This window comes from Brassica napus, unplaced genomic scaffold (assembly GCF_020379485.1).
Source record: "Brassica napus cultivar Da-Ae unplaced genomic scaffold, Da-Ae ScsIHWf_2542;HRSCAF=3286, whole genome shotgun sequence".
NCBI lineage: Eukaryota > Viridiplantae > Streptophyta > Magnoliopsida > Brassicales > Brassicaceae > Brassica > Brassica napus.
Window position 1 is genome coordinate 252 of NW_026015858.1, and position 9,749 is coordinate 10,000.

A 9,749-nucleotide genomic window follows, 5' to 3' on the forward strand; every position below is an offset into this window, starting at 1 on the left:
GAAGCTGCAACGATCCCATCTTCCCGGCTCCTCTTCTGGAGACTCGGTGTCCCGACTCTCCATGATTGCGGACAAGGATCCCATTTTGGACAGTCCTTCATCGCATGTGGCCCCTTGCACACAAAGCACCCTCCCTTAAGGACGAAGGACTTTTTCCTTGCCTCGAAGTCTTCCCGTCGAGCACCCCTCTCAAAACTCCTTGAGTTGGATGGTCGGGAAGTACCCTCTCGTCCCCCTCCCCCCCACCTTTGGCCCACGACCTGCTCCTTCTTCTTTGAGGACTCGGACGGGACCAGAGGTGCGGAAGTCAGTTAGCGACTCAGCCACCGCAATGGCTTCGTCCACTGTCTTGACTCCCCGACGCTGTAACTCTTGTGTGGCCCAAGCTTGCAGTCCATCGGTGAAGTAGAAACACAAGGTCCTCTGCAGTCATGTTCGGAATCTGAAGCATGAGCGTTGTGAACTCCTTCACATAGTCCCGATCGAGCCACGCTGTCGAAGTTCCCTTAACTTCTTACGGGCCTCATACACGACGTTCTCCGGGTAGAACTGCCGCTTTAACTCCTTCTTGAAATCATCCCAAGTATCGATCCGGCATGTTCCTTGCTCGATCTCGGAATGTTTCCTTCGCCACCACAGCATGGCCGTGTCCGACAGTTAGACGTCGCAGCCTTCACCTTCGCATTCTCAGCCACCAAGTTGAGATTGTCGAAGTATATCTCCATCTGCCAAAGGAAATTCTCGACCTCCTTGGCATCCCGCGCCCCGTTGAACCGATTTGGCTTCGGAAATTCAACCTTACCAACACTGGTTCCTTCAACGGTTCCAGCGTTCGCGCTTGCCCTCTTGACCAGTGCGACGTCCTCCTCCATTGCAGTAAAGCGTGCCTCATCATCCCCTCGATGTCATCACGCAAAGCCTGCATGGATCCCGTCACCAGCTCCTCGAGCCGAATGAACCGAGAGTCCAAGTCGGCAGCATTTTGCTTGACCTCCTCAAGCCCACCGAACACAACACTCTCCAGCTCAGTGACGGTATGCTCGACCCTCTCGAGCTTCTCACCAATCTCGCCCACAGCCACACCCAAAGCCTCACGAGAAACACTCTTTTCCCGCTGGGTGCCAGCACGTGTGGACGTAGCCTCCCGTCCGCGCTCCTCCACGCCGGACTGCGAGCTTGCTTCTTTTTGTTTATCTCCCTTAGCCATTTTCTTCACTCGGACAGAGGCTCCCTTTGTCTGGATCGTAACTCCGCTCTGATACCAACTGTCACGGACTGATTTCTTCACAGCAATCAGGACGTGCGGCCTTAGTACCTTTCCACCCTTGTGGTTACTAAGTCAGCCTTTCGGACAAACTCGATCAGCACTTAGAGAGAGAAAGTGTGAATACTTTTAGAGAGAAGTCAGAGCTTTAGAAAGTACTTGATTTTATAACTTGGTGAATGATTTACAAATGAGGCTTCACCCCCTATTTATACAAAATCACCTCCTCAACGGACGGTGGAGATCGAACCGATCTAACGGCTCAGATCATTTCCTTCCTATGAAGTAACTTCAACATGAAGTACTTCACTCTTAAGCTACTTCCTCCTAAAGTATTCTACACACTTCCATCCTTATTTTATATTATCCATACTTAGATATTTACAAGCTTAAACTTAAGAAAAATACTAAGTATGGTCGGTTTTTAAACCTCTCGGTCCCGACCCATTATTTCTTCAAAAGTTGGGGCGTGACATTCGGCTCCAAAGGCACGTGTCGTTGGCTAAGTCCGTTCGGTGGAAGCACCGTTCGGACCGCCTTGAATTATAATTACCACCGAGTGGCGGGTAGAATCCTTTGCAGACGACTTAAATACGCGACGGGGTATTGTAAGTGGCAGAGTGGCCTTGCTGCCACGATCCACTGAGATTCAGCCCTTTGTCGCTAAGATTCGACCCTCCCCCTTTCCAATCACATGTTCCTCCCCAAAACGTTAAAAACCAAAAAACCCAAAAAAATTCAAGTATATAAGAAGATCCCGTCAGAGGTTCGAGATTTTTACTTGGTGAAATTCACTCTCAACCTAATATTTCAGATTGGCCGATGAAATGCAGCCCGCATGTGCACAAGTCTCGGCCAAAAGCATCCTGACGGGAGCATTAAAACCCAAAAGAGTTAATTCATCCCATCAGTACGCTTGGCCTCGATCATACCAAGGAAAAATGTTAACACTTGGTTGGATGATGGAAAGTCGAGCCAGCATAAGTACTACTTCGACCAATTAGACTGACTTGGACAGTCCAGTCCATCAAAACTCGAGCTTATGTCCAGATCAGTACACGGATCAGACCACGGGAAGGGCCAGCATGCTGATATGTGTACTGACATGGTGCATCAATTGTCCAAAATCAGTACACGGATCAGTCCACGGGAAGGACCAGCATGCTGATATGTGTACTGACATGGTGCATCAGTTGTCCAAAATCAGTACACGGACAGTCCACGGGAAGGGCCAGCATGCTGATATGTATGGTCAGCATGCTGATATGAGTTCAGTACACGGATCAGTCCACGGATCAGTACACGGACAGTCCACGGGAAGGGCCAGCATGCTGATATGTGTGGTCAGCATGCTGATATGAGTTCAGTACACGGATCAGTACACGGATCAGTACACGGACAGTCCACGGGAAGGGCCAGCATGCTGATATGTGTGGTCAGCATGCTGATATGAGTTCAGTACACGGATCAGTACACGGATCAGTCCACGGGAAGGGCCAGCATGCTGATATATGTGGTCAGCATGCTGATATGAGTTCAGTACACGGATCAGTACACGGATCAGTACACGGACAGTCCACGGGAAGGGCCAGCATGCTGATATGTGTGGTCAGCATGCTGATATGAGTTCAGTACACGGATCAGTACACGGATCAGTACACGGATCAGTCCACGGGAAGGGCCAGCATGCTGATATGTGTACTGACATGGTGCATCAGTTGTCCAAAATCAGTACACGGACTGTCCACGGGAAGGGCCAGCATGCTGATATGTGTGGTCAGCATGCTGATATGAGTTCAGTACACGGATCAGTCCACGGATCAGTACACGGACAGTCCACGGGAAGGGCCAGCATGCTGATATGTGTGGTCAGCATGCTGATATGAGTTCAGTACACGGATCAGTACACGGATCAGTACACGGACAGTCCACGGGAAGGGCCAGCATGCTGATATGTGTGGTCAGCATGCTGATATGAGTTCAGTACACGGATCAGTACACGGATCAGTACACGAATCAGTCCACGGGAAGGGCCAGCATGCTGATATGTGTGGTCAGCATGCTGATAAAGTTCAGTACACGGATCAGTACACGGATCAGTACACGGATCAGTACACGGACAGTCCACGGGAAGGGCCAGCATGCTGATATGTGTGGTCAGCATGCTGATATGAGTTCAGTACACGGATCAGTACACGGATCAGTACACGGATCAGTCCACGGGAAGGGCCAGCATGCTGATATGTGTACTGACATGGTGCATCAGTTGTCCAAAATCAGTACACGAACAGTCCACGGGAAGGGCCAGCATGCTGATATGAGTTCAGTACACGGATCAGTCCACGGACAGTCTGTGTGTGCTAACGGACAGGCACGGACGTCCTGCGTGTGCTGACGGACGTCCTGTGTGTACTGAACAGACAGCCCACGTGGGCCAAAATCACCCGAACAGTCCACAGGAAGGGCCAGCATGCTGATATGTGTACTGACGGACGACCACGGACGTCCTGTGTGTGCTGACGGACGTCCTGTGTGTACTGACGGACGTCCTGTGTGTGCTGACGGACGTCCTGTGTGTACTGACGGACACACGGACACACACGGACGTCCTGCGTGTGCTGTCGGACGCCCTGTGTGTGCTGACGGACGGCCACAGACGTCCTCTGTGTACTGACGGACGTCCTGTGTTGGCTGACGGACGGCCACGGACGTCCTTTGTGTGCTGACGGACGTCCTGTGTGTACTGACGGACGTCCTGCGTGTGCTGACGGACACACGGACACACACGGACAGCCACGGACGTCCTGCGTGTGCTGACGGACGTCCTGCGTGTGCTGACGGATGTCCTGTGTGTGCTGACGGACGTCCTGTGTGCACTGACGGACACACGGACACACACGGACAGCCACGGACGTCCTGCGTGTGCTGACGGACGTCCTGCGTGTGCTGACGGACATCCTGTGTGTGCTGACGGACGTCCTGTGTGCACTGAGGACACACGGACACACACGGACAGCCACAGACGTCCTGCGTGTGCTGACGGACGTCCTGTGTGTGCTGACGGACGTCCTGTGTGCACTGACGGACACACGGACAGCCACGGACGTCCTGCGTGTGCTGACGGACGTCCTGTGTGTACTGAACAACAGCCCACGTGGGCCAAAATCACCCGAACAGTCCACGGAGCATGCTGATATGTGTACTGATGGACAGCCGGACGTCCTGTGTGTGCTGACGGACGGCCACGGACGTCCTGTGTGTGCTGACGGACACACACGGACGTCCGTGTGTACTGAACAGACAGCCCACGTGGGCCAAAATCACCCACGGACAGCCCAAATCACCCGAGAAGCCAAAAATGCAAAAATTAATATTTTTGAAGAAAGTTTTCCGAAAGGAAACATCAAAAATATGTCAACAAAGAGTTTAGGATGTCAAGTGTTGATCAAAAGTTGCTGTAGACATCCGTTTAGACCACGAAACTCGGACCTTTGTAGCATGCAAAAGACATGGTTAGAAGCAAAAGAAATTTATGAAAATTTACCAGAAAATAGCTTTAACTGTTATAAAACATGTGTGGATTGCCATTAACCAAGACAAGAAGAGATGGCCCATCAGGCCACGACCAGTCCATCCGCGATAATGTCCAAGAGGAGAGAGAGAGAGCCGACTTCAGGAGAGAGAGAGGCGGCCACAAGCTTAGAGAGAAAAGGAAACCCTTTCCTTTTTCCTATTAGATGTTATATTTCCATTATCATGTATTAGTAGATTTCCTATTTCATGTAGGATTAGGATAAGTACTCTTTCCATTTATCTCTATCTTGTAATCCTTATATAAGGAACCCCTTTTGATGATTAATAATAAGCACGAAATATTCAGTCTCAAACCCTTCTTTTACAACACGTTATCAGCACGATAGTCTCCATACCCTGAGACAAAACCATAAACCAAAATCCGTCACACATAAACCCTAAATCAGGCGGAACTTCAAATCGATCGTTCTCTCCAACTCCGACGAACCAGACGACAGCCACATATCAAATTGAAGCTCTTGACGAGACGAATCCATCACCGCAAACCGTTCGTCTATCCGATCTCAGACGCGCCCACACTCGCAGAAACAATACACGGCGCCGACTTAAGTTCTTGGAACCCTAATCCGAGCCAACAAGATTTTCTATCCAAATTCAAATCTTGTGAAAGATAAGTTTATCATAACTCAGTTATTTGATAATACATTGTTTAGATTATGATGTTCATGTAATCTAATACCCCTTGTTTTGTTTCATGAGCTGAGAGGAATTGGTGCAAGGATCTAATCCCGATGAATCCTAATTCGTCCTAGCTCGCGTTCCAGCTCGTCAGCATTCGATCAGCTCCAGCCATAAGGCGTTCCTGACGACTTCAGCTTCCTGTTCAGAACAGAGCCAGCTCACGTTCACATCACAGGCAGATCGAGTTCCCAATCAACCAGCTCGCAAAGGAAGCAACTCGCGACCCGATAGGAGGCAGCGTCCGTCCAGCTCGCGTCCGAGGTTTATCAGCCCATCTTGGAGGTCCGGTTTCTACAATCTGCAAGACAAAGGTAATCCTAATTCTGAGAACATGAATCGAACCTGGTTGTTTTGTAAAGATTGAAACCCTAAAAGATAATCTCTAAACTAAAAGCCATAGGATAATAGATCAATACCCTATGAGTAAATCGAAGCTCTATAAGTTCGATCTAAACCTAAGAAAGAGATTGATCCATTGATCAATTAAAATCAGAGCCTTAAAGGTTTTTGAATCTCAAATCAAATCCCCTTGATCAAAGATCAAAGTATTCGAAATCCCATAAAACCCTAACTAGAAAATCGGTTTTAATTTTGATTTGAAACTCGAGTGTTTTTGATTGATCACATAGAGCTGTGATTAGGATTGTTTTAAAACTTGGATCTGAATCTTGTTTAAACTGAAAATCCTAATTCGAAATTAAAGATCCTAAGGCCTTGAAACCTTAAAACTTTAAAAGTTTTATCGAATGAGAGTTAGGTTGCTAGATTTCTTGATACTAAAATCTAGTTGAATATCAACCTTAAAATTAGTAAATCTAATAGATATGCAACTATGCAATAGGATTGAAAACATTTAGATTAATAATCCCCTATTGTATATAGTCATTGTACACACTTGCGGCCTTGTGCCCTTGACTAGTTGAAAGTCGTGTGGCTTAGTGTACATCTAAGAGGCCGTGTGGCCTAGCATCCGGATGGTTATAGAAACCGGATTCCATAATGATCCAATCCTTAGGATTGATGTATCACATAAATACCGTGAAGCTTAAGGCATCACAATATATGACCGTATGGTCTAGAGAGACATCATATCTGAATGATCATGCGACCTTGTTTGCATATCTCATGAACCGATCTTTAAGATCGCTGTATCACTAATATGGTCGTGTGATCTAAAGCATCACATTACAAAGCCGTGTGGCTTAATACATATCTAAGTGGCTGTATAGCCTAGCATCCGGATAGTCACATGACCCGGACTGCATCATGATCCGATCCTTAAGATCGTTGTATCACATAATAAATGTGAAAGTCTAAAGCATTACATCGCAAAGCCGTATGGCCTTATATCCGGATGGATATATAAACCAGATTATAACATGAACCAATCTCTAAGATTGCTGTATCACACTAAGATGGTCGTGAGGCCTAAGCATCACAAGACATGACCGTGTGACCTGACTCACACCATGATCGATTGTTTTCATAGATGCGTAAGGACTTGTTTGTGGCCGAGCTTGTTAAATATCATGCGGCTACATGACAACATTGTGAACCTAAATATTAAATGACAATGTGACTTAGATATCGAAAAGGGACTTGGTGATACAATCACCAAGGACAACAATGAGAATGAATTGGTACATTGATTCCATCATCTCATTGAAGGTCTAAAAGATCAGTACATCACTATGGAAAATCCACTAGACTTTTGGGGATGCTTTACAGCATAGAAATTACCACCATAAAACGGTGTTGCTTCCAAAGGCTAGAAATGACTGGAAGAATCTAAGATTCTTGGATTACAAAGTCATGGATGAGTACAACTCAGTCTTGTTTAAGACAGTCTCAATACTGAGACTTTGTGGTGAAGTAGTAACCAAGAAAGAGTTACTAGAGAAGTCCTATTCCACATTCCATGTGTTGAATGTCATACTACAACAGTATAGAACAAAAGGCTTCGCCACTTATACTGACCTAATCGCATGTCTGCTTCTGGCAGAGACCAAATTTCGATACGACTAGTCCTATTGCTTTATGATTGCAATTGTGTTTTAACCTAAGGATCATTCACGATTTTTATATACAAAGGTATTAGTCTTGAGTTTATTAAATCTTGCCTGATCTTACTTGAACATATGAATGTTTTAAAGAGTTGCCTAAAGGGCATAAAACCAAGTAAGAAATCGTGAATGGGTATAGTAAGCATAGTAAAGAAACTATGGCTAAGGCATTTGCCTATAAGGCATTATATACACCCAAAGAAAACGTGGTCCATTGAGTTATAATGAATGGTTTCCAAATAAGAAACAATGGACAAACTAGAAGGAAACAAGTTCCTTCAGATTTTGAAAGAAAAATCGCCTAAGACCTTAAAGAAAGTGATCGAAAACTATACCAATGATCCCTACTGATTTAAAACTATGCTACAAAGATCAGTATGATAAGAGGCAAGAGAGGTGGTGACCATCAAGACATAGCCCACGAAATTACACTATATGGCAAGATAGGATTAGCCATCCTAAAGTATAAACTTGATGCAAAGAAATTGAAAAGGCACAGAGTTATCCCGCAAAGATCTCACGTTGTGTAACATGTACACATAGGGAAACTCATTAGGCTTAATTATCCCAAGCACCACGACCTTATAGTATGGTCATGAGGGGGAGAGAGGATAAACCCATGATCAATACTACAAGTTCGTGTACTAAGGTCTAAAGACCATGTTATATGGCTCGGCCATTACTCGGCCATAAAGGGCCATTACCCGGCCAAAGAGAGACCATGATACAAACGGCCAAACCAAAGAGGCTATCACCTATAAACAGCTTGGCCACGACCTGGCCATGACTTGGCCGTGACCTGGCCTCATAGTGCAGCCTTGGCAGCACACAGTCCATGACTCGACCAAAGAGGCCGAAGAGACCATGAGAGACAACGGCCTGGCCACAAAGGCCATAACCGGCCAGAGAGGCCATTACCTATAAAAGGTTCGGCCATTACCTACAAGCTTGGGGACATAATGAATTTACATGTATAGAATGATAAATAAGATCATATGCATCAGGCCATATAAGTGAGCATAGATATTCCCATCTAAGATTGAATACGGGTCATTAAAACCAGACATACCATCTTAAGAGACTTTGAAATAAACCACCACATACATATATGTGCCGTCTAAGATGGAACCTCAGAAGAGGATTGGGAATATATGTTGGATAGGAGTATTACTTTCTCCCACGAATTCAAAGAAAGCTTGAGCCAAAACATGGGTGATTAAAATAGTGGCCAGGTACGGATTGCATGATCAAATGAATCCGACTATCCAAACATTAAAGGAGAAAGATTATAAGCTGGATAAAGAAAGAGTAAAGGAATGATAAGGATGGTTTTAACCATCATTGTCTTGGCAAGATCCTCGGACTAGAGAATATGATATAAGACGTCCAAAGAAAGATAATATAAAGATAGCCAGTTGAGAAGCTAATCGAGATGCCAGACACTGACCCGAAAAGAATGACTAAGTCATAACCAGCTTAGCACCAAATGAAACGTCCTAGAAGAGACATAATCAAGTTGCTATAGAGTCTATACAAGATAGACCAAGTGTTCCATAAAGATAAAGGAACCTCGGATAGAAAGAAAAGAGAAAGGTGCATAGACAGATCCGAGGTCATGATAAGAGAAACCGTACCAGACATAGAGATAAGGCTGGCCAGCTACACATCTAAGGTACCAAACCATGTAGTCTTGGGACGCCAAGCTACTAGGTAACAAAGGTCCTGGATAATGAAATCTCAAAGTGATCAGATCATGTCTGGAACATAATGGAACCTCATGAAAGTGTCGACACACACACACATGAACATCTATATAAAGATGCATAAGAGAAAAGCACTTGAACATAAAGAGATAAAGCGAGGATCAGAGAGCCCACGAATGAGTACTCATCATACAATCATAGAATCATAAAGATTATAAAGAATAGAAAGAAAAACGTGGAGGTTCAAAGTATCTAAAGAGAGATGAGCGTATTGGCCATGTACATATACAGAAACGCCATCCGATAAACCAGTGAAATAGATGGATCTTGTGAGATAAAGAAACCGTGAGAGAAGACACATAATCACGTGACCTAGAGTGTCCATGTCTTCATATTAACAGCATTAGATATAGCTTGTTACACAAGGTACTCACAGAGATCAAA